Genomic DNA, 26119 nt, shown 5'->3' with positions numbered 1-26119 from the left:
CTCAACCTTAATTGCAGTCTACTTCTGGGAATTTGCACGCAGATATCCTTTATACAACTGTTACCCATGATGGAATTTTACCTCTTTGTGTGATGTACTCCTATCATTCCACATGCTATATCAGCTTCCTTGAATTTAGATACTCATTCAGTGTAGTACCGGACAAATACATTCCTTCTTTGACCCTCAAATTCCTCATCATGAAACAGGGATGAATATACGTACAGGTATTCTCCGCTTTTTGAATGTTTGTGTTATGCCACTTCTCTTTCACAAAAGACCTACACACTAGTACTTGTTTTCCCTAACCAAAAGGAATCCAAAGAGGATTTTTGCTTTTATGAAAAACACTGAAAAGTGTTCAGCATGTGTTTTGCAGCAGCTGCGACAGAGGCAGTGAGACTGGCCCCGCCAAGCCCCTTCCCGGGAAACCACACTCACCATCAAGCCACAGTCTCTTGAACTGTAGCTGTGAGCATCTGTGCTTTATCTTGATTTATTTTGTGCATCCGTTAGCAAGAGGTGTCCTAAAGTAATTGCTTCTTCACTTTACACTATTTTGGCTTACAGAAGCTTTCATAGGAAAGCTCTATTTTTGGATACAGGGGGAAACCTGTATCCATTTTGGTTGCTGTCAAGATTCAATGCAGTAACATATCGATGAACTGCAGCCCTCTGCCCAGCATTCAGCAAATATTGGTTTGTTTCTCTCCCTAGGCAACTCAAAATCTAAGATGGTTCTGGTTGTGTTTAGAAGAAATGAAATACTACTTAAACTGAAAACAGTCACGGATGGGAAACAGGCATACAGAAGTTGGCACAGCTACATGGCAAGATCTGAACTCAGAGGTTGCCCTATTTACCAAACATTTATTATAGAATAAAGCAGAAAATTATCTTCACTTCTGCCTTGGGTCAGGTTTTCCAGAAGCAGACCCTGAGACAAGGATTCATGTGTAAGTAATGTATTTATTATTTTCTCCCAGGGGAAATCAGGAAGGAATCGAAGGAAGAAAGATAAAGAAGGATGAGATAGAGACGGGGAGGAAGCCAAACAAGGGTGCGATCTCAGGAAGAAGCCCTGCAGAAGGTCGACTCAGCCCGATCCCACAGGGGAACTTGGAAAATAAGTTAGACGGTACCGTTGTCCTGACCCGAGCCTGCCCAGGGGAGCTCAATTCCCATGCATTTCTAGATCTACATGTGTGAGGAGGTGGGGGAGCCGCTTCAGTAGACTGAGGGGAGGCTCCAGATGCTGACCTTTAGGAGCAAAAGCACATGGAAGCTAGAGAGGTACACGATAGTGGTCAAAACGGTACAAAGGGCCTGGGCAGGCTGCCGGCAGTGTCCACCACACCTCCCAGCCTACTTCCTCTGACGTGGCTCCTGTGGTTCTGTTTTCACCTTAGAAGATGCTCGTCTCAAAACACATATATGCTCTTTATTCTAAGGTAGTTAATAACTGAGATTTAAATTAGAGTAAAGAGCTCTTAGATAGTTTCACACTAATATGATTAGTATTCCCATTAGATAACTGCAAAACTACAAAATCCTCGGTATCGTCATCTCCTTACTTCGTCATGCTCTCTATTCTCTTCTCAGCATCAGCAAGTTGGGGTTGGGCAGGCCCGATATCGGCTTTTCCATAACTTTTAATATGTAGATGTCTAAAATAGTCTTCACTTCCATAATAATTAAGCAAATACTTATATAATTTGTATTACCGCTGTTCTTAATGCTCTCTATACAGTAACTCATTTAATATTTATAACAACTATGCTAGCAAGGGAATACTAGTGTAACCCCATTATGGTTGAAGAAACAAGTGGTTCAGTTAGTAGAGCTGGGATTCAAACAGTTTGGTTCTAGGGTCCATCCATTTTCTCACCAATGACTCCCTGTCAACCTGAATTGGACTAAGTACTTAAGACTAATAAATACTTAGTCCCTGAACTCGGTGCTTCAGATAACAGGAGGCTTCTATCCTCCACCTTCTTCCTCCAGCTTCTATTTGAGATCACCCCTGGCTGGCTCCATACTCCCTCCCAACAGGACTGAACAGAGGCCAGAATTTTGCCATTTTGACCATCAGAGGTAATTTGAGTATAAGAATATCTCCTACAAATCCTACTATAATTGAGTTGATAGATACTTTTTATAGAAATCATCATGTCATACTTTCAAAAGGATATAACTGTACATTGTACAATATGAAGCTTTTAAAACATACATATAAATCAGTGTAAGAAGACAATGTTGAAATCCATGGATTGAAGTTCATTTCCCTGTATTTACTTATGGAATCTTCAGGGAAACCTGCAGGTAGAGGAAAGGGTTCTTGGTCACGGGCTCCAAAGAGCTGCATGGCAACCTTTGCCAGCTTTTGGCCTGAAAAGTCAGCTTCCTCATTTAAAAAATGGGATTATTTCTATTTCATCTAACTTAGAGGGGTGGTATATCAAATAAAACCAAATCTATGAAATTAGTTTGTAAATTATTAAAGTGTTAAATGTACACACTGAGTATACTGAAGGATAGATGTTTCTGAATCTTTCCTGCTTTTTATAGTTTTATGACGTTTGCTGCCCTTTAATTTTGTACGAATCATGATGAATTTATAAATTCTTAAGATATTTTCAGTATCGTACTTAAAGATGAATTTTTAATAAAAATTTTACTGAATAGGTAGCACTTGTTTTCAAAAGTTGTGCCAGCTCTCGGCAATAATTCTGCATTAGACTCTGTTAGCATCCTATTATTTATAATTCAATGCCCTTTTATTGCCCTCCCAGCCCCATCAGACTTCTCTAATGCCGTCATAGTGTGCACAACTACCAGGCATGGCTCTCTGGTTTCTACACTTCTTTCCACTTTCCTGTTAAAATGCATTTGAACCCCCTTAGCCATGCGTATTTTTATAAGCTTATTCTCACTAGAGTGATTGTGATTGTCCTTGAATGCAGTGTGATGTGTTTGGCCTTGGAAACTATTTTTATTTTAACAAAACTTCAGAATAGGCAAAACCTTCATTCCCCAAAATTAATCTCTAAGTGATTTCAGGCACCAAATAGATAAGTAGAAAAGGCAAAACCTGATCTATCTAGATATGGTAGCTGTCGCATCCAGCACAATAGGAGCTGTGGGAAGTGAGAAGGGCTGCGCAGGGCTAAGAAAAGACAGTAGCCAAGAATAGAGTGCAGCAGGGCCAAGGGTCTCAAGCCTCAAGGACTGAGCCCCAATCGAGTCAACGAGTCAACCTGTAGCTTTTATTGGTTAACTTCTAAGCAGGTAAAAGATTGTTAATCTCTAGATCTGTGTGTTATGTAGCCTGCTGGCTGTCTTTCCGAAAGTTCCCATTGTGTTCCAGCTTGTCCTTTCACGCACACCTCCAAGGAATCCATTGAAGGGGAGGGACCAATATGATTCCATCAGGTCTCAGTTTGCTGAGACTTCCCCTCAAAGGAGCTTTTCCGATATCTCTCCTTCGATCCTCAGTTTGCTGAGGCACTCCTTTGTGAAATCCTGGGAAGAGCTCCGGGAACAAACGGTTTGGCAGCTGTAAGACAACAGGTAGCAAACTTTTTTTTAATGGATTTTTGTCAATTAAAATGATAGAAGTGTCTATGATTACTTATTGTTCCTTTTTACGCTACATCATGTGGTGCTTGCAAGTGGTTTTATGCTTGACTTCTCATTACTAAGGATAAAGAATCAAATTATGTTAGAGCTTGTTTTTGGAAACCCAAGGGGCACGTGTCAGTAATTAGAGATATGCCTTCAGTGTCCTTCCCTTGTTTATCCTAAAGGATGTAAAAATATTTCCAATAGTATTTTTTTCTGGGAATCCTTTTAGCGAGGAGACAGTTTTCTAGTGTTCTAATCAATTTAAATGGATGGTTTTAGAACTTTAATCTTAATTATTAATTCTAAAGCCTTACAATTAGATAAAATTCACAAATTATTAGTATAAAAAGATATTTCCTTTTACTAAATGGGATTCAACACATCCTCATTCCTATAGCTGCATGGCATAGGTGTGGATGCCTTTAAGTGGATCTGCCTTTATTTTGGCAGCTTTAAGTGGATCTGCCTCTTTCAATTCATGTAACCTATTATTTATGATGGAGATTTTTTACTATTCATTATAAAATGCATAATAAAATAGGAAGAGTTTATATTATTGGAGTAATTACATACAATTTCTCATACTCTCTGAATGTTTTTGCAGAACTTAAACCCATGAAATTGTTTTTAAAAATTTAAACTTCCTTTTTCCCCCTCTTTGGCAAGTGTTCCATGTTTCAAAAGAACCATTTCCTGGAATTTTATCAGAGTACTTTTACTGGCTTATCTACATCTCTGTTTTCTTATTTGTGTTCTAGTTATATCTGAGAGGAATTGGCAGTTCTGAAGTCAATTATAATACTCTTCATAATTTCATAATAAGATCCGATTTTTGTGCTGGGACTACTCTCAACAATATTATACTGCTATTCACTAGTATTCGTTTGTCAGCTTCTGGGACATATGTACAGGTTGCATTTTTTCATAACAACCCTTTTATTCCCACATAACCTAGGGTGCGTGATTTCAGGGTTCTTTGTGCATGTGTTTAAACAAAATGAAATAGGGGGCCTGTCAAAGCCTGAGATGAAGAGGTTTAAGACTGCATCTGTCTTCATGTAACAGAAACTCAACTCTAGCAGCTTAACGGAATAGGCTTTCCTTTCTCTACTATAAAAGAAGAGTGAACCCCACAATCAGGGCTGGTCAGCTGCTCGAGGAAGCCATCAAGGACCTGAGTTTCTTTCTAGCTTCCTGGGCTGCGATCCTTAGCCTGCACTTTGCATCCTCATGGTTGAAAGAAAAGAGCTCCGCCTCCAGTCATGCAAGGAGGGCAGAGGGCAAAAGTGCTTAGCAGCTGATTTGGTCTTTTGTTATCAGGAAAGTAAGAGCTTTCCTGGAAGTTCCATCCAGTGCATATTTGCTTACAGCTGGTTCACCAGAACTAGGTCACATGGCTAAGGGAGTCTGTGGAGGTGTTTTTAAAGCACATTCAATCAGGCTTGTGTGAAAAAGGAAGAAAGGGGAATAGATGTTGGGTAGGCAACTAGCAGCGTCTGCCAGAAAGGGATTTAGGGAAAGGCAAATGAATGGGAAATAAAGTGCTCCTGATCTGAAGGTCAGTCCTGAAGCCGCTAATGATGAATACAAAGAGTGTTTCTGTGAGGTAGGTACCACCCGGAACAAGTCACCTTAGGCTTTACCTTGTCAAACTCACTGTGATTCTGAACTTGCAGATGCAAGAACTGCCCACTCCTCAGGGATGACCCATCTTTCGGATGCACACTCACCCAAAGCTGCAGAGGCAGGAAAACATGGCAAGATAATTCATCGGCTTACAATGAGAAAATTGCTGGCAAGTGTGCCAAAAGTTTGTGTTCATTAACCAAACAATCTCTCCCTGTAGGCAAAGGCACACGCAAAGCCAAAATTCACAAAGGGATAAGAATGGGGTGACTCTGATGGCTAATGTAGTGGGACCAAGCCACGGTAGCCTGCGGCTCCCGTCCTTCACACATTCCGCAGGTAACAGTCCCAGGAATAAAATGCCATGTCCTTGCCCAATGCATCCTCACCCCTAGGCAGTGCAAGGGATGTGTTGCCTGTGTTTGCACCTCTGGGTCTATTTTTCTAGGCTTCAGATTTTGATGAATTCCTCTTTTTGACAGTCCCATTCTTTCCTTATATGTGTTAATATATTTATTCTGGTTACCCCCAAGTCTTGACCTGGTTAAATTAGTCAGGGAACTGACAGGAAACATATGGGACCACTTACAAGGGTGAGGGCAGCTACCCTGCCAAGGGACAGTGGCACAACCTGGGGCTGACCGAGGTGGGGGAATGTCACCATCCCTAGTGTGATGTTGCTTTGGCTCTAGTTCTGGTGAAGGTTGCCAGACAGAAGCTGGGTCTTTGGTAGAGGAATACAGCCATGGCCAACCAATGACCTGTCAGAGGCAGCTGTGCTCCTTCTGACTCCTCCCATTATTCAAATACAACCAGAAGAGAGGGATCAGGGGAACCCCTAGAGGCCTTGCCGAGAGGCCTGCCTCCTGAGGCACAGAGCAGGTTAGAGGAGGCTGGCGAGGGAATCCGGAGGGGCCAGTGTTGAAAATCCAGCACCCCAAAGGATGGTTCTGTCTCTTCATGGTAGTACCCGGATCTCTCCTCTGATCCAGTAGGTCTTATTTTATAGTTTTTACATCTCAGAGGCCAGTCATTCTAGTCCATTTCCAAAGTACTTCCTACATATGGCAGCCTAGTCTGAGGAGTGGGGTGTTGTGCCGGGGGTCACAGCCTGTATCCTTTTTCTCTTCTTCTCTAGGATTTCAGTCCTTCTTTCTCTCATCATGGTCACTCCAGTACTACCCCACCAGTTAGCTCATTATTGACTTGTCAGGTTTCCCTTTCTACCTGGCTGCTAGGAAGCTACAGATAGTTCTGTAGCTCCTCTTAGTGAAGGATGTATGTTTTATGAGATGTGGTTTTAGCTTCCTCCCTGGTTTCATTGCATTTTATTTCCATTTATTTCTGGTTTTTCCTTTATTCCTTCTTTTACTTTATATACACATTTCTCATATTGGAACATGAGTACCTCTAGGTCTGAGTTTCTCAACCTAGGCATTGACTCTTTGGGCCAGAGAATTTTTTGTTGTGAATGGAGAAGAAGGTGTCTTTATTCACAAAGTATTTTATCTATGAGGGCATTTTGTGCATTGTAGGTTGTTTAGCACCATCTCTGGCCTCTATCTACTAGATACCCATAAACCCCATCCCCCATATCCCCCATAATATCTCCTGGGCGGGCAAAATCAACCTCCGTTGAGAACTATCAATCCAGATGAAGTGTGTGTGTGTGTGGGGGGAAGCGGAGAGAGGGAGAGAGAGAGAGAGAGAGAGAGAGAGAGAGAGAGAGAGAGAGAGAACTTTTATTAAAACAAGTATGTTATAGAGCAGAATTTAATACTTGCATGAAATTTAAAGACAATAGAGCAAGAGCTGCCGGCTATAATCCTTGACGTAAACATCAACAGATACATGTAACAGAGCTATCAGGGGCTGGAGTTTTCTGTAATTTGCAGACATGTGACTGTGGCTGAAGGCTCTGTATGTGCTGTTTCTACTCAGCACCAAGCACAACCATCACTGGCTCGACAGGAAGGCACTTGCACAAAACATTCTGTAACTTTACTGTGGGCTTGAAGGATTGCTTACATCAAGCGTTGAGCAGCCTTCCGTCATATTTCTGGCTCCAACTGTATTCCCTTCTCTCTCACCTCCTCAATTGGGTGCCGAGTAGTCAGGCGACCCCCAGAACCTCATTTTGAGATACATATTTATATACAGATATATCTTTTTATAGATATATCTATAGATATAGCTATCTATCTATCTATCTATATCTATATCTATATACTGGGGGTGCCAAAAAATGTATACACATGACATGTATTCATCTTTTGTTATCGGTATATATTCAGTATTACAATTTTAATACATTTTTTTTCTTAAAATGTGTATACATTTTTTGATACCATCTGTATATATAGACGATAGATATGTATATCTATCGTCTATATAAAGTATAATTTCCAGCATTAGCTTCTGAGAGAACAATTTCTCTACTTCATTATACAAATATATACAGCAGAGTGGGGGAAATTTGGGGTACAACTATTCCGTAATTGAAGAAAGTCTTAAGTGTTATCTCAGATCAAGGAGCTTGACACAAGTTTAAAATTAGTCTCTTCTACATATTTTCTGAATTTCCCTCTAAGCCCTAATCATTGGAGTTGTGGTTCTTCTTACAAATTAAGGTACATTTTCATCCTTTGTTCCATTATCAGATATTTTCTTTACCTAGGAGGCTCTTTTGGCTGGGGCTGGAGTCATGTATAAACTTGACTAGACCGGAACATCTAAGATGGCTCACTCCCATGACACATTTGATGCTGACTATTGGCTGGTTGTTCTGCCAGGGCTGTGGACCAGATAAGTACACAGGTTCCGGAGCTGGGCTTTTCACAGCATGGTGGCCTTTTCTGAGAGGGAGTATCCCAGGAGAGATTGTTACAAGAAAGAGGGAGTGAAAGATGCCAACCTTCTTAAAAATTAGACGCAGGGCAGCACAGAGTCACTTCTTCCGTGTTCTCTTAGCTATGCAGTTACTGGGCCAGCCCCGATTCAAGGGGATGGAAAATAAACTCCCCTTCTTGATGGGGAGAGTGACAAAATTTTGAGGCCATCTTTAATCCACTAAAGCTATCAAGTGGTTTTTGGAGGCACATGAATATTTCCCTACTTGGGCCCTAAATTGAGCCATGTTTGTTGTCATTAAATCTGGTATCTGAGCAGCACCTCTTTCACATTTGGCCCCTGTCCCGTTGAAATCTTCGGCTTCAATATTGAATTCTTCTTTTTCCTTTGTCTCTTTTCCTTCCTTCCTTCCTTCCTTCCTTCCTTCCTTCCTTCCTTCCTTTCTTTTTTTCATCTTAGACTTTGTGGACATCATTCTCTTCACCTTACATTTCTGTTATCAGGTAAACATGAGGGCATGTTTGCCCATCTGCTACAGGAAGTCCTCTTTGTGTTCTAATATGTTCATTTTCCATAAAAAACTTCCAATCTGGGATAGGGTTGATATGGTTTCAAACCATAATCACTTTTTAAGGGAAGAAGTGTCAATTGGAACTATTTTAAGTTGGTGAGACCTATGCTTATTTTATCTTGGTAACACCCCAGGGCTTCAAGTCCTTTTTTTTTTTTTTTTGTTTACCCTCCCCACCCAATTTTTTTTTTATTGGTTTAGGGAATGAATATTTAAAGACAGAAGGATCTAAGGCAATGGAATTGGAGTGAAGTTCTTTAGAATTAGCTTCTAAAAACAATCACATGTCTTAAAAAGACCTCCAATGGGGTACAGTCCAAACTAGGCAAAGCACAAGAGGCCCTTCCCTTTCTGATTTGGTCTGATTTCATTCCCTAGTTTCATTTTTTCACCCTGGCCCTACCACATACCGTAAGTTATAACCCAGTACTTAAGTGTGTTTTGAAGACAGTCTGTATCACAATTAAAAATGCAGATCCTTGGGTCCCACTCAGATCTATGAAATCAGAATCTTTAGGGGTAGGGCCCAGGAATCTGCATTTTAACAAGCACCCCAGAGAGTCTTATGCAGAATAGTTTGAGTCACTCCTAACTGCCTTCATGTGCTCAACCCCTTGGTATACCTTTCTAAGCCTTTTCAAATAATGAAACATACCAGAGTATATGCCACAATTTTCAGGCTAGAAAATATTACCACCATCATCTAGAGTAAAGAAGGATGAATTCCTTCCAAACAGAAGGGTCTGTTCTTCTAGAAGAAACAGCAAAGGTGTAGGAGGGAGAATATAATTCCATTGGCCCAAGGTGGAAGGATAGGGAAGCCTCAAAAACTCTCATGTGTACAAGAACCCCAGTTCTTTCATGGTCTATGCCAAACTGTCCTTTCCTCCTTTCTCACTAAATGTCTGTATCCCCTGGTGAACTCAGGCAACCAGGAATGCCATCTGTCTTTTACCTCTGGACTTTTGTATATGTTCTTCCTTCCCTGGACTGCTGGACCCCAGTCTTCCAACTTAAGACCTAATGCAAAGATTACCCCCTACCCTGATTCTAGGTCATAGTGAGTCACCACCCCTTGCACTCCCATACAATGTCACTTAGGCCATTTTCTCCCGTATTTTTACTCAAATGGCCCTAAGTCCCATACCCTGTGAGTACAAATGCAATCACGTTTGTGATAATACCTGACTGACTATATCATCTTGGTAGCCCTTCCTTCCTTCCTTCCTTCCTTCCTTCCTTCCTTCCCTCCTTCCTTCCTTCCTTCCTTCCTTTTTTGCCTTGGGAGCTCCGGGGTTATCTTCCTGTGTTCAAGAATGGGTCTACACACCCTGGTGCTACTGCTGTTCAGCCACCAATTTCTCCAGGTTTCAGGTCTCTCTCCCCCAGAACTCAAAAGCCAAAGGCAAAAATTCCTTTACATAAACCATCCTGACTCCAGTCAGATTGTCTGGCATGGTGGTCCCAGTGTGTCCGCATCTCCCTTCAGATGAATAAGCACAGGCTTTGCCACGTGCTCATCTCTCTTCGCAGAGGCAGTGCTTTGAACGCCTGAGCTGCTAAATGGCTTTGGGAACATAATTTTAAAACTGACAACTGGATAAATACCAGAATAAGCACCAGAGGACGAAAGCCCGACTAGGCTTGAGTTGACCCGAGCCGGCTGACAACCCTACGCTGAACCTGGCTCCAAGATTCCTGGCAGCCACAGTATAAAGGGAACACCTGTTAGCCGATGCGTTGTTTCCTTTTGTCAGGCGGAAGTAGCGCTGCCAGATGCTTTCTACAAAATCCTGGACGCACTTGATACATTCCTATCAGCAAGCTCAAATACCTTGCGAACCTGGGCTCCCGGCCACCCCCAAGGATAGGCAGAGGAGGAGCTCTGCTCAGGGGGCTTCCAGAAGCAACCCCGAAGAGGGTCTGGGGAGAGACGTGGGACCGGCCCTCGTCCTCCCTCTGCTTGTCCGCTGGCACTCTGGGTTCTCGGTGACTTTGCTCGATTCCGCGTGTCCTGGCACCGCTTGCGGGGAGGAAGCAGTCAGCCAACCTTTTCCTTTAGGCCCTCAGTAGGGAAGGAGGTGGTCCTCGGGTGGCTTGAACGTTCAGGCAGCGGGCTGCGCTCCCAAAGGGGCGCCGTGCGCGGACCCGGTCGCGGCCTCCCGGAGGCCTCCCTTGCCCGCGAGCTGCCTCCGGTTCACCCACCGCGTGGGCTTCAGATCGCGCATCTACAGCCCGCAGGACTCTTGCGGAAACCCGTGCGCGGACTGGGTCTTCGCGGGCTCCGGGGCGGGGCCTCTAGTGAGGGCGGGGTTAGGCTCTCCGGGGAGGGCGGGGCCTCCAGAGGCGGGTTTACGGGGCGGGGCCTTTAAATGGGGGCGGGGCTTCGGGAGGCGGGTGGGGTTTCGGCGCCCGGAGGCGGCGGCGGAGCCTGAGGGGAGGGGAGAGGGCAGCCGGCCGCTGGGAAGCAGTGAGTCACCTGATCGTCGCTCGCGCCGCCCGCCGGGTTCGCTGGCTGCCGTCAGTCGGGTCGCGCCGCGCCTCGGCTCTGGTGAGTGGCTCGGCCGTCCTTCCTCGGGAGGGTCCGGGCAGCGGCGCGCGGTCGGGGCTGCGGGCCTGTGAGGGGCGGCCCGTGGGCAGGTCTGGGGTAGGCGGTGAGGGGGAGCCGGGTGGCAGCCTTCTAGGCGGGGCGGCTTAGCGGGCCCGCGGGGGGCGGCTGCGGCCGCCGTTCCTGGAAGTGGCCGCGTCCGCCGGAAGGGGCGACCCGTCGGCGCCCGGTGGCTCGTTGCGCCCGGCCAGCGCCGTTGTTTACCGGCCCGCGCTGTACTTTACCTCCGGGCGGGGCGGGGGGCGGGGATGTGCCAGGGGGCGCGCGGTCCCGGCCGCCGGCTCCTCTGGCCTCCACCGCTGGGTCACCCGGGTCCGAGCCCCGGCTCCCCAGCCCACGGCCCGCCGGGCTGTGACACATCAGCACCGCCCGCGCGTCCGGGCCCAGGCTCCGTATTGTCCTCCTGCGCCCTCCCACCACCCTCCGCAGCCGCGGCGTCCTGCGAGCTGTTAGCCTGGATGTGAGTCGCGCGTGTAATCACGTAAGAACGACCGAGTTCGTGGCTGGAGCAGAAATACCACCTTGTGGGGGCTGGGTTTAGCCAAGAATGGTTTGGAGGACCGGAGATCCCAGGGCTCCCTTTGTTGGAGTTTTGCCCACACGTTGTAATTAAGACTCCCACAATATGGTGAAAGACACCAGCTTTGTGCAGTAACACGAGTGCCATTGCTTTCTCATTCTTGTACAGCAGTTTCATGTCATTGAGTAGAATTGCGGAGAATCCTTTTGTGCCCTGAGCCTTCTGGGTTAAACTTGGGCTGATTCAAGGTATAGTGTAATAGTAATTGTGAAAGAACGTGTGTGGGCAAAACAAGCTACAATGCCATGCTTGAAGTAACAAAGGCTGTTTTGTGGGGATGCTTATCTTTTTGGAGAATTGTGTCAGTGTTGGGACTGCTACCCATGGAGGATGCCATCACTAGGTGCTTGTTCATATATTTTAACACTCCTGATTGCATCCCAGAGGGTTTGCATTTACGACAGTTCAGAAAGATAAAGGGTGGAAACAGCGGATGAGTTAGTGAGGGAGCACTTGAGCGCTTCACTTGGTCAAGGAGAGAAATGGGAAGAGGTCGGCTTCTTCCTGGTCTTGGGTAGTGAGTGGTGCAAGGGCTGGGTTGGGCTTGAAGGCACTTGCCACTTCTGCCTTTAGATTAAAGGGGGTGGGGGTGCGCGCGCACACACACACACACACACTCGTGGTGAGTCAGCTTGGAGTAGGATGGTCTTGGTTTAGTGATTGCATTGAGTTGTTTGTTGTTTAGCCTATGGCTGTGTCAAGTGGTTTACCATTGTTCAATGTGTTGGTTGGATAAGAAGGTGGGATGACTCCTTAAAAAAGTTGGGTTGCTGAGTCATTTGTCCCAGCCTGAGAGGTAATTAGGAACAGCTGGTATGGATACTCTCATCACATGCCTCCACTATAAGAAGCCAAGGAGCATTGAAGAGGGCTTGCTGCAGAGGGCTGAAGGGGACCCAGCTAAGATTGTCTGTTTCGATACAGGTAACCAGTGGGTGAAGTGTAAGATCATTCACTCTTAGGAAGTGGCCAAGTAGTGCTCAGGTGTTGTTTAAACACAGAACAGCCTCCTGACGGACTGCCTGAGAATAAATTTGTGCTGGAGGGAGCTGAAACTGAGAAAGAAATTCACAGCTAATAGTAACCTAGTAACACTATTTTAACAAAAATATTTTCGCCTCTTATATAGTTAGTTTTTTGTTTCCCTTTTGTGGTTTTGTTGTTGTGTGGTTTATACATTTCACAAAGTGAACTTAATTTGTTCTTCATAAGGATTTCTCTATGAGAACACAGAAGGAGACTTCCTCTTGGTTTTCATGGCCCTTGGCTTTTCATGCACACGCTAGTAGTTTCCGGTGGCAGAGACAATGGTTTGGATAGTATGGGTGGAATTAACAGGTCTAGTTGGGTCAGGTATAGAAAGAGCTGTGTAATGAAAAGCCAACTTTTGTCTGTCTCATTCTCTTAGTTATGGTGCTAGTGCCTTTACAGCTTGGATTACTTCTTGCTTTAAAAATGACCCACACTTACCAGCCCCCCTGCTAGCAAAGTTTAGGAATGGGAAGTGGAGTGGGGATCTGGCCAGTACCTTTGGTCAAAAGAATGACTAATTCTTATTGATGGTAATTTATTTAAAACATTTATATTTGAAAAAATGGTTTTGGACTAGAGGATATTAGAAATCATGATTTTTGGTGCTCTAAGTTTTGGATCAGAGGATATTAGAAATCATGATTTTTTTTTTTGATTTTTTTTTAGGTGTTAGGGTCTCAAAAAGGCGGGATGCAAAATGATTCATTTGGAAGAAAATGGGAAAACTGATTTTTAAAATTTTACTTTTCTGTAAAATAAGACATTAACTTCAAGATACAAATTAACAGTCATGTATTCATGTTATATAATATGGATACATTCCCCCCATTTTCTGTTGGGGTACATAAAAAGTTTATTAACCACTGGCCAAAACATTCTTTCAACAACTGGAATACTTTAAAAAAAAAAAGAAACCCTCCTGATTTCCTCTTAAGACCTATCATTCTTTCAAAATGTTCTTAATAGTCATTTTTATTTCATATTTAGTTCTATTCTTTTTATACTGTACTTTAAAGTTTAGAAGCTCGAGTATAAATTTCTTATACTGTTGCTGTTGGGAAAGGAAATAACAAAGAATATAGAGTTGCCCATTACATTTGATTCCATGAATTTTGAATTTGGAGACAAGCCAGGTCGGTGGTTGGTTTATTTAAATAAATGATCTGAAATGTAGTAATATGTGAAAGGGTCCAGTGGGAACACCTGATGATAATCTATACACTGGGGCATGATTTTTGTGTAATGGATTCTTTTAAAATTATTCTGTACTGTGTTACTCCTTGAAGTCTTCGTTTTTTGGGGGACCAGGTATATAGCCTCTTTAACAAGGATTAATAAAACTACGTAGTCTTTCCGTCTGACTTATTTCACTTAGCATTGTATCTTCTTGGTACATCCATGTTGTTGCAAATGGTAAGATTTCATTCTGTTTTATAACAGAGTACTAACCCATTGTGTATATGTGCCACAATTTCTTTATCCAGTCATCTGTTGATGTGTGTTTCAGTTGTTTCCATGTCTTGGCTATTGTGAATAGTGCTGCAGTAAACATAAGGGTGCATATATTTTTTCGAATTAGTGTTTTGGATTTCTTTAGATAAATACCCAGGAGTGGAATTGCTGGGTCATAAGGTAGTTCTATTTTTAATTTTTTGAGGAACCTGCATACTGTTTTCCATAGTGGCTGCGGGTTGTGTGTGTGTGTGTGGGAGGGCGCGCGGGGAGGTTGTGGGTTGGGGGTTGGGTGAGAACGGTGAAAGGATTAGGCAATATAAATAGGTAGTCACAAAATAGTCACGGGATATAAAATACAGTATGGGGAATATAATTAATAATGTTGTAAAAACTATGTATGCCATCAGCTGAGTACCAGACTGATAGAGAGGTCATTTCATAAATTATATAAATGCCTAACCACTGTGCTGTACACCTGAAACTAATATTAAATAATATTGAATGTCAACTATAACAAATATCTATATAGATATGAGATATAGATTTACATATATATGTATGGCCATGGGATGTAAAGTACAGCATAGGGAGTGTCGTCAGTGGTACTGTAATACCTACGTATGGTGTCAGATGTGTGGTAGACTTGTTGGGGTTATCACTTTGTGAGATGTGTAAATGTCTACTCATTATCTTGTTTTATACACCTGAAACTAATAATAAAAAAAATAGACTACATATTCAGCAGATCTCTTGAGAAGTGGCATTCTCCTTGCCCCCGCCCCCAGGAGAATGTGCTTTATTCAGAAAATCAACTTCGTAGATATGCTGGGAGATTATTGAGTTTAGTCTCCTAGGCCATGTGAGAAATGATGCTCAAAATAAAGAATGTGAAGCCTTTGAAAATGACCCTTGAGAGATTCTCTTCGCAATGCTCGTGCTGATCTTGCCAAGAGGTGTGTTTTAGGAACTACCTCCTCCTTCTAGTTTTCTGACTAATGTTCTGTTGTTAATGGGAGAATTGCTGTAACCCTAAAACTTGCCTTTATTTCCTGAGGGTTCTACTAAATGGAGGGTGTATTTTATGTGGTGGGATGGATGATTTATGAAACTATTTTTTCTTACAAACATATGCCAAATAAGGAGCCCAAGACAGGGGTAATTTGAGCACTGTTTGCCAAAATCCAGGACCCTTGGAGAGAGTAATTATTTTAGGACTGCAGATAAAATATACTTGTAGACTTGCACCACCATGAAACCTGGGCTTGCTCAGTGCATAGCACGAACAGAACTGAAGTCGTGGGTTTGAATACACAGCTGACAGAGATGCGGTAAGCGAAGTGGTTAAAAATGGGAGATGAGGAGCCAGACTCCCCAAGGTCAAGTTCTAGCTCTGTTACTTACCCGCTTTGAAGCCTTGGACATACTTCATTTGGTTGTGCCTCCATTTCTCATCTGTAAAATGGGGGTGGTACTAGACTCTGCATCATAGAGACTGTTTGCAAATTAAATGTGTTAATAAGTGTTAAGTGATTAGAACATCGATACATGCTAGGTGTTGTCTGTTGTTCAAAATTGGGGAAGTGCTTGGTTGCACAGCTGCATTTTGCAGCCTCCTTGAGCTGAATTGCAGCCATTGATCCGAAGGAGGATGGAAGGAGCATGTGGGTGTGAGCAGGTCGCTGCTATTGGAAAGACAGTACAGGTGAACATTCTGAAAGTAAGTTAGTAGCGGCATCTCCGACACCCAATTTCTGAGGGCCAGGAGGAATTAACAGCCGTGCAAAATGCTCTAGAAGCAGACATTACTAGTTAATTGGAATTGGCTTTTGAAGAAATAAAAACACTTGCTATCTGCATCCAGTCTACGCTCCATGTTATAATTGAGGACGTTGTAGTCCGGTGGTTTTAGTAACCTGTAACATCGGGACATAACTCATTTCTTGATTCTCATTCCTGGGTAGCTTGTTGGGAACATTTGGAATGTAAATTTACTTTCCACTTACTTCTGAGTATTGTATTTCTTTTTAATGATATGCCAACGCTAATATAGAAAAATTATCCATAATAAACAGAGGATATATTTATCATACGGCTTCTTGCACCTGTCAGTAATTCAGAAAGGTTGCATCAAACGTTTTGACTATTCTTTCGATTAGTATAAGTTTCTTTTTTTTAAGATTTTTTTATTGGGGAAGGGGAACAGGACTTTATTGGGGAACAGTGTGTACTTCCAGGACTTTTTTTCCAAGTCAGGTTGTCTTTTCAGTCGTAGTTGTGGAGGGCGCAGCTCAGCTCCAGGTCCAGTTGCTGTTGCTAGTTGCACGGGGCGCTGCCCACCATCCCTTGTGGGACTTGAGGAATTAAACTGTCAACCTTGTGGTTGAGAGCCCACTGGCCCATGTGGGAATCGAACCGGCAGCCTTAGGAGTTAGGAGCATGGAGCTCTAACCGCCTGAGCCACTGGGCCGGCCCTCTACTAGTATAAGTTTCTTGATGATAAAGATGATGAAAAGTCTTCTGTTTATCTCCCATGGAACATTTAATGTGCCTTGGCTGTGTTTGTTCAGTAAACCGTTGCTGCACTGGTGGTATAATATGGAATCATTTTAGTTCGGTGGTTTTGAAACGGGAATTTTTAAAAATGAAGGAAAGAACAATATGTGTTGTATCTATTAAGCTGCATTAAATGACTGAGTTGAAACTCTTCATCATTTACAATTCTGTTTTCTGTTTTCATCATTGGTGTCAGTCTTGAGGAAACAGCTGGATTTAAATCATTCTTTTAGTTCATCTCCTGAAATAGAAAGATAATTTAACTTGTGGCTTTTTTTTTCCTTGTAACTGACTTAGAATTGAATTGAGCAAAAAATAATTTGGGTTGTCTATGTGTTAAACCTCTTATGCATCTAGTACTTTTCCTTTAATAGCATCACTTTAGAACGGATCCTTTGTTTTGTATCAGATCAGGGACAGTTTAGAGAATATTAATAGGATAATAAAAATTGCCTCTAAGCAAACATGAGGAACAAAGAAATAGTGGTTGCCAGTATCTTTGTTGTATAGTGACTATTGGGTGTGTAGTGAAGTTGGCAGGCTCCTGGTTTCTTTCTCAGAACTGGCACCGTTTAGAAAATGTTACCTTGATGCAGCTGAAGCTGTGTGCAAATAATGTTCTTTTAAAAATAAATTTAAATTGTTTTCTTAATACCTTAGGAAACTCATTATTCAAAAAAATATTTTTGTAATAGAATATTTATTCCCAGCTTCTATCTGGTAAAGTTATTTTTACTTTTTTAATTGGTCATTTCTTACATTGGATCAGAGTTGTAGTGGACAGTTGCACTCCATTTCCCCGTCCCCATTAAAGTGGAATTTCACTCAAAAGTGTTTTATGTAGTCGGGTCATTTTTTAAAATTCCCTTTTAGCTTGGACATTGGTGGTATACCACCTCCAAGGTTGTAGACTAAATAGAATAAGGGAAATGTCTTTCTCCCCCACACCGCCTTTTTTCCACTGATTCTTCTTTTTACTGACTTGTCTGTCTCTAGGATTCCCAGCAGAGATGTTTTTAGCTTATGTTCCTGTTGAAGAAATGGAGAGACCCATCCACTCAACTCCGTTTTCTAGTATCTTCATATTCTTAATGCCGTATTCTCTAAAGTGTACCACCACCTTTTAGAAGTCAGAAAAATCAGTGAAGAGAGTTACTCATCCATCAGAGAATTTATTATAAAATGTGTGGCTATAAAAGATTTATTAGTCTTTTAATAAATTTATTAGGTTGTAATTATTAGGTTGTCATTTTATAATAAGTGGTTTTGGTAAGATCAGTGATTTCATTAGTGTTCATTTTGCACTTAAATATTATTTTTTAAAATGTAAAGTGGTTATTAAATCTTGGCCCAAGACGCTTTTCAGTTTCAAGGTATCTGATGTCTCTTTATTTACTCTGTTTTTCTGAGTATTCCCAACACTGCTTAAGGATCTCCTGTAGGTAGAATTTATCACTTAAATTAGAAGGAGAAATAAGAAAAAAAAAAAAAAACAAAAAAAGCCCTTGACCCTCTTAATCATTTTTTCCACTCATTAATAAAAGACTTTTGAAATAGAAAATTGCCCCGCTGAATAGGGTTACTTGCCATCATTCCTATCTGTCACCCAGAGAAATAAAAGGAAATGCCAGTTAGGGATGAGTCTGTAGCTGCTATGACTGGCCTACTTAATGGGCTCTTTGTGGTAAAGGACTGTCACAAGTACTTTTAAAGCTCTTAGATGTATTTCTTTGCATTTTAAAAAGCCTTTTGCCTCTGAGGGCATGCCTGTTGTGGTTGGCCTAGTTTGTTGTTTGTCCCAGACCCCAGGAGGCCTGGGACACCTTTTCCTTTTGATGAGCAGGTTGGCAGCCTTGCTCACCGAGGCAGAGGAGCTCAGACACTTGCAAGCTTCTCTGCCCTTGCTTCTCAGATACCAGTGTGGAAACGTCCTCCCGCCTTTCTGTTGCGTTGACTTGAGGCAGCTCTCCAATGCCGAGAAAGTTAGGAATAATTGTGATTTTAAGTTTCAAGGCACTTTCTTCTCTTCCCTTCCTGTGCCTGCTGCCCCTCGCCCCACACTTAACACACACAGCCAGCTTTTGCGTGCGTAGATAGTAAGTTTGCTAACTTCATTTCAACATTCGTGGTATGCTTACATGTTTGATATTAGGTTTACGTTTGATTTATGAACAAATATTTATGCCTTTATATGCCAGGCACTTTTGTAGATGTTGGCAATACCGAAGTTTTTAGGAGTTACAGAACTTTTCAGGCGTTCCAGTTGAGTAGGCAAGCAAACCCTTACTAGAGCTCCTGTTAATTGCTGTAATAGCAACATGTAAAGTGTGCCCTGGAACCATAGAATATGAGAAGCCTCACTTGTGGGGAAGTGGGAAAGCACTAGGAATGTCGGTGATAAATGATTTAGTGGAGGAAACAGCTTGTTTTGACAACTCTTTTGAGAAGCTAAGTAATGGAGTAGAGAAGAGAGAGCGATTTTAGTAAGGGGAGGTTGCGTCAGGAAGGTTGTTTGTCTATGCATGTATATGTTTAAAAATAAGGTCAGTGGGGAAAAGGTTGAAGATGCAAGATATGTCTTTCTTTTGTCTTATGGTTGCAAGATGGGCTGCCACAGTTCAAGGGTCATAAGTAAATATGACTAAGTTTCTTGGAAGAAGACTTTTTTTCCTGGGATGACTCTTTATCAGTGAGAAAAACCTTTCCCCAAAGCCTCATAGGTAGATGCCATCCCAGCCATCTCCTCTGTTCATGGGCCAACATTGCACATAAGCCTATGCCTGAATCAACCAATATCAGGGAAATGGGACCACTGTAAGTGGCTTCAATGGATCGTGCTTCATCTTGATTGGGAGTGGAGTCCGCTTCCCCAGAAACACGTGGCCTGAGGTAGAGATTTGCGAGTACAATCAGGTTTGGTCAGAGAATGAGGGGATGAATGGTGCTGGGGGGTCACCAGTATCATCCTGTCTGCCCCCAATCACCAGCGCTGCACACAGACACAGACTTCTGAGGAGGAAAAGAAAGTGTGGTTGTCTTTGGATTTGGAATTTTAGGTGACTTTTTTTCCTTTTATCTCATTATATTTCATACTATGACCAAGTATTTTATAATCAGATTGATTAAATTAATGTTTTATTTAAAAATTATTTGAAAATTGAAAATGCCCGTCCTCCTCCCCAAAAATACATATAGAGGAGTATAATTCTTTCACTATTCTAAACAGTTCTAAAGTTCTTTGTCGTTCTCATAATGCGTTCAGGGAGAGGAGAATCCATAACTAGATTATATGTGTACCAAGAGAACCACTGCTTCGTTTAATCTGCAGGACATCCCCACCTGTGATTCCTGTGGCTCACTGAGTCATGAGGCTCGCTAGCCTGGCTTGAAGACAGGGGTTGATTCATTGACTGGATGGGCCAGGATTCTTTGGAACCCAAACTCTTAAGTCGGGGATCCAAACAGGAACATCAATTGCTCTGTCTCTACAGACACGTTCCCCTCCTAGGAGAGAAGGCTGTCTGTGGTTAGCTTACTTGCCATTCTTTTCACACTGCAGGAATAATGCCACTTTAAGGTTATACAGTGCTCTTCTAGCCCTCCTAAACTTTTCAGAGCACTTTGATATGTCCAGAGGACTTTCCTGTGTCATTCTGGGCCTTCTCAACCCCAGGCTTTGGTGCTTTGTATGCTATGTGAAAGGCAAACAGGTAACGCAAATACATCAGACTTAGTGTTGTAAATTTACAAAATAGGCATTAATTGCTAAGAGTTCGTTTTTTCTATTTGATAATAACCATAAAAACTGACATGATTAGAGTGGGCTTCTGAAATGATATTACTTTCTTGGATAGAATTTAGAAAGACATAATATTGCCAAAATAATTTTTGTCTAAAATAAAAAAAAAAATAGTATTTACCTACTCAGTTGTTCTTCAGTATTTGAACTGAGAAATATTTCACCTTTTTCTTATTACAGGCCTCAAATTATTATTTGACTAAATCTTCTGGTTATTATATTTTGGAGTAGCTACTGAGGGCTTAGGTGGCGAGTTACAGCTTGGGAATCCCCATTTTAGAGGTGGATATTTGACTCCCAAATTAACATAAATAACAAGAAATAGATTTAAAACTTTAGTTTTAGCTGTGTATATTGAGGGACTGTAGCACTATGGTGGCTGTCAGGGATTAGTGGATTAGGTTATTTTTAAATCATTTTAATTTAATATCTCTCCTTAAATTAAAAAGTTTCAAATCTGTGATTCATGCAATGTTGTAATTGCTCCACTGTAACTGCTGCCTTATTTAATTAAAACTGTTGCTTAACATTTTTTCACTCTTCCTTTTTTTTTTTGGTGACTCAACTTTATTATGAGTTGGAGCGAGATGGTGTTTAAGGCATTCCTGGGAATTTGAAGGGCACTGTTTTGGTTGTTATTTTGTCTTTCTTTTTTTCAGTTACTTTGCATACAGTATGTGTCAACTCTTACCCGTACAGAAGGTCGTTCTGACCTTGATCTTATTTTAGGGCTTTCATTTCTTCTAGGTAATCAGAAATAAATAATTTTGATTATGGTTATAATTTTTACAGTTTGGAAACAAAATGACATGAAGAATCTTTAATATTTCAATTTGAATGTAGGACATGGACACTTAATATTCTGTATTGAAAATAATTAGTGAGCTATCTCCTAGCATTCTGTCCTTCTTGAATTTTACATATGTAGTTGGGTATAACTGTCGACTTCGATTTAAGTTCAGCGTAGTTTAGTGTTAGATTCCTTTTGGTGATATATGAGATTTTTTTAATGTAATCTAAGAAGTGTTAACAAGAAATTAATTAACCAAATATTGAATAATAAGGGAAAATTTTCTATTCCTTAAATACTCTTAATCTGTTTATCATTGTTCTCATCACACACAGAGGATGCTTGAGGCATTTTCTTCTATTCCTTGTTTTTCCATTTCTCTTCACTTTTACTTCTCCTCCCCCCAACCCCGCCCCCCCACATCACTTACGTCATGTAATATGAATTGAAATGTAGTATTTGGACCTGAGGGAGGAAGAACCTTTTGACCCTTTAAGTTACCCTCTCAAGGGCTTCAGTTTCTTCATCTGTAACAGAAGTGGGGAAAGTGGGTCATACTGGACGCTTATGCTCTTTTAATTAGAAAATACTTAGCCCTGTGAATTTAGCAAGTATCTTGAGCAGATTTGTGCAGTTCTAATACTTTTTTTACCTTGTTGAGATCTTTTTTATTTTTTATTAGTTTCACGTGTACAAAGCAATATACTAGTTAAACATCTATACCCCTCAAAAAGTGATAACCGCCACCCCCAAATATGCTACCCCTATGACATCGTATATAGCTGTTATAATACCATTGACTATATTCCCTGTACTGTACTCCACATCCCGTGACTATATACGTGTATACATAGATATTGAATTATAGCTGACATTCAATATTATTCTACCTCAGCTTCAGGTGTATAGTGCCGTGGTCAGGCACCTACACTGTCCTTGAAGTGATTACCCTGATAAGTCCAGTGCCCATCTGGCACCCTACATAATCTTTACATTATTGATTACATTCCCCATACTGTATTTTATATCCCTGTGACTATGTTGTGACTACTCCTTTGTTCTTTCTAACCCCTTCACCTTCTTCCCCATCCCCAACCCTCCCATCTAGCAACCATCAGTTTTTTTCCCTTTATCTCTGAGTCTATTTCTGTTTTGTTTGCTCGTTTATGCTGTTATTTCCACACATAAGTGAGATGTTATGGTATTTGTCTTTCTCAGTCTGACGTATTTCACTTAGCATATAGCTTCTAGGTCCATCTATGTTGTTGCGAATGGTAAGATTTCATTTTTTTTTTTTTTGTGGTTGAGTAATACATCACTGTATAAATGTACCAGAGTTTCTTAATCTAGTCATCTATCGATGGTCATTTGAGTTGTTTCCATGTCTTGGCTATTGTGAATAGTGCTGCAGTAAACATAGGGGTGCATGTATTTTTTCGAATTAGTGTTTTGGATTTCTTTGGCTAGATACCTAGGAGTGGGATTGCTGCGTCATAAGGTAGTTCCATTTTCAGTTTTCTGAGGAACCTCCATACTGTTTTCCATAGTGTCTGCACCAATCTGCAATCCCACCAACAGTGAACAAGGTTCCGGTTTCTCCACATCCTGGCCAACACTTGTTTGTTGATTTATTGATGATGGCTATCCTGATAGGAGTGAGGTGACATCTCATTGTGGATTTTATTTGCATTTCTCTAATGATCAGTGATGTTGAACATCTTTTCATATGTCTTTTGGCCATCTGTATGTCTTCTTTAGAGAAGTGTCTCTTCATATCTTCTGCCCATTTTTTAATTGGGTTTTTTTTTTTTTTTGGTGTTGAATTGTATGAATTTTTTATGAATTTTGGATATTAACCCCCTTATCAGATGTATCATTGGCAAATATCTTCTCCCATTCAGTAGGATGTCTTTTTTGTTTTATTAATGGTTTCCTTTGCTGTGAAAAAACATTTTAGTTTGATGTAATCCCATGTGTTTACTTTTGTCTTTTGCTTCCCTTGCCCGAGAGGATATATCACTAAAAATATTACTAAGGGTAATGTCTGTGACTTTACTCCCTATATTTTCTTCTAGGAGTTTTATGGTTTCAGGTCTTACATTTAAGTCTTTAATCCATTTTGAATTTATTCTTATATGTGGTGTAAGAAGGTGGTCCAGTTTCACTTCTTTGTATTTATCTGTCCAGTTTTCTCAGCACCGTTTATTAAATAGACTGCCATTGCACCAATGTACATGTTGCTTCCATTGTTGTAGATTAATTGACCATATAAGTATAGATTAATTTTGGGGCTCTCAATTCTGTTCCACTGATCTGTGTGTCTATTTTTATGCCAGTACCATGCCGTTTTGATTACTACAGCCTTGTATGATTTGATGTCTGGTAGTGTGATACCTCCGTCTTTGTTCTTATTTCTTAAGATTGCTGTGGCTATTTGGGGTCTTTTATGGTTCCATATAAATTTTAGGATTATCCTAGTTCTGTGAAAAATGTCATTGGTAATTTGATAGGGATTGTGTTGAATCTATATATTGCCTTAGATAGTAAGGACAATTTTAACCATATTAATTCTTCGTATCCATGAGCATGGTTTATGTTTCCATTTATGTGTATCTTCTTTATTTTGTGTCTTCAATGTCTTATAATTTTCTGAGTACAGGTCTTTTACTTTGGTTGAATTTATTCCTAAGCATTTTACTGTTTTTGAATCAATTGTGAATGGGATTGTTTTCTTAATTTCTCCTTCTGATAATTTGTTATTGGTGTACAAATGCAACTGATTTCTCAATATTAATTTTGTATACTGCTACTTTACTAAATTTGTTTATCAATTCTAATAGGTTTTTGGTGGAATCTTGGGGGTTCTCTTTATATAGTATCATGTCATCTGCAAATAATGACAATTTTACTTCCTCTTTTCCAATATGGATGCTTTTTATTTCTTTTTCTTGTCTGATTGCTGTGGTTAGATCTGCCAGAACCATGTTAAATAAAAGCGGTGAAAGTGGACATCCTTGTTCTTGTTTTTGATTTTAAGGGGAATGTTTTTAGCTTTTCCCCATTGAGTATGATGTTAGCTGTGGGTTTATCATATATGGCCTTTATTATGTTGAAATACGATCCCTCTAGTCCCACTTTGCTAAGAGTTTTTATCATAAATGGATGCTGGATTTTGTCAGATGCTTTTTCTTCATCAATTAATATGACCATATAATTTTAATTTTTCATTATGTTAATGTGGTGTCTCAACATTAATTGATTTGCAAATGTTGAACCAACCTTGCATATCAGGAATGAATCCCACTTGACCGTGGTGTATGATCTTTTTAATGTATTGCTGACTTCAGTTTGCTAATATTTTGTTGAGGACTTGTTGAGATCTTTATTAGACTTACTGAATTTTTGTTTTTAAATGTTCAGGAATCTCTGCATTTTGTAACTTAATTCTTGGGTTTGTAGGACCTTTGAAATGCAGTTTTCTTTTGGTCACTTGCATAATAATGGCAAAAATAATGACAAAATATTAGTGATTTTGTGCCAAGCAAGCCCTGTACTATTAAATGTGCTAGACCATTCAATCCTTGGAGTAAGTTTGATGTTTTTCTTGTGGGGAACCTGAAGCATTACATCAGGTATCTTACAGAAGATCACGCAGTTGGTAATATCAGCAAAGATTTTGTTATATCTGCGTATTCCTGTTCATTCTAGTATTATCCTGTTGGTAGTATTAAAACAACCTAAAATTGATTTTCTTTTGCATTTCATAATTCTGTGATTTGATTAGCACTTTATCCTTTACAAAGGGCTTTGTGAGACAAGGAGGATGGGACCTACGTACTTAAGTCTCATGGATGCACACTGCCCTTGTTCAGAGGGTTAGGCCTGACTTTCTTTCCCCCCCTTTTTTCCTTTAACAGGGTTCTCTTTTCACATCAAATAGTTTTATTTTAGATTTCTATAACTTTTAATTTTTTTTCTTTTGTGATGACAGGGAAGATATCAGTGGAGGCTACTGTGTTTTAGAGTTGCCCATGAATTTTCTACATAGTAACAGACCAATATCCACTGATGCCTGGAGGGAATATCCATTATAAAAGGGTGAAAAGTAACTGACCTTTTTGGGGGAGGAATCAAGACAATCAAAATGAATATGAACTGCATTGTTAATGAAGGCACATTAGTTTATAGTTATTGCCTATCTTAACATTTTTCTGCTTATAAAGTAGTATGTGTTTATAGTTAAGAATTTGATAAACAAAAATTACCTAAATTTAATCATTGCTAATACTTTGATATATATCTTAATTAGAGGTGGAGGAACCAAGGTTTCTGGACATGTTAAATGTGAGCTACAAGTAGTAATTTGACTATGCAGTTGGATACATGAGTATGAAGTTCAAGAGCGTAGTTATGGTTAGACCAAATATGAGAGTGTTGGACCAAGTATGAGAGTCCATGAGTGATCAGTCTTCGCTATGGGTCTAGATGAGTTCACCTGGGAAGTGTATGCAGAGAAGAGGAGGAATAAATCAAAGGAGCCCTGGGCTCTCGAGCATTTAGAGGTTTGGAAGAGGAGGAGGATCCACCAAAGAAAATTGATATGTGGCTGCCAGAAAAATGGGAAATCAGAG

General features: G+C 40.9%; 1 protein-coding gene and 1 long non-coding RNA gene across 5 annotated transcripts in view; one reads left to right on the top strand and one right to left on the bottom strand.

Moving 5' to 3' along the window:
- Positions 1-949: 949 nt before the first annotated feature.
- Positions 950-9895, bottom strand: LOC109446481 (uncharacterized). The gene is made up of 3 exons (XR_002137215.2): positions 7924-9895; positions 5268-5360; positions 950-3556 (listed from the first exon to the last, which is right to left on the bottom strand). It is a non-coding gene; the product is annotated as an uncharacterized LOC109446481 (long non-coding RNA).
- A 1175-nt stretch (positions 9896-11070) lies between these two features.
- The window catches only part of BACH1 (BTB domain and CNC homolog 1), a 47120-nt gene continuing 32071 nt past the window's right edge, over positions 11071-26119 (top strand). For 2 of the 4 annotated variants that reach the window (XR_002137214.2, XM_074326237.1), the window contains exon 1: positions 11071-11222. The gene's annotated coding sequence lies outside the window, so the exon portion shown is untranslated. Of the gene's footprint in view, positions 11223-11263; positions 11761-12026; positions 12048-26119 lie in introns of those variants that run through there. The other 2 variants (XM_074326244.1, XM_019729905.2) reach the window with 2 other exon arrangements.

The sequence above is a fragment of the Rhinolophus sinicus genome, linkage group LG01, assembly GCF_036562045.2.
Source record: "Rhinolophus sinicus isolate RSC01 linkage group LG01, ASM3656204v1, whole genome shotgun sequence".
In the NCBI taxonomy this organism is placed as follows: domain Eukaryota; kingdom Metazoa; phylum Chordata; class Mammalia; order Chiroptera; family Rhinolophidae; genus Rhinolophus; species Rhinolophus sinicus.
Note: the sequence above shows the minus strand (reverse complement) of the source record. Positions and strands in the feature narration are given on the sequence as shown.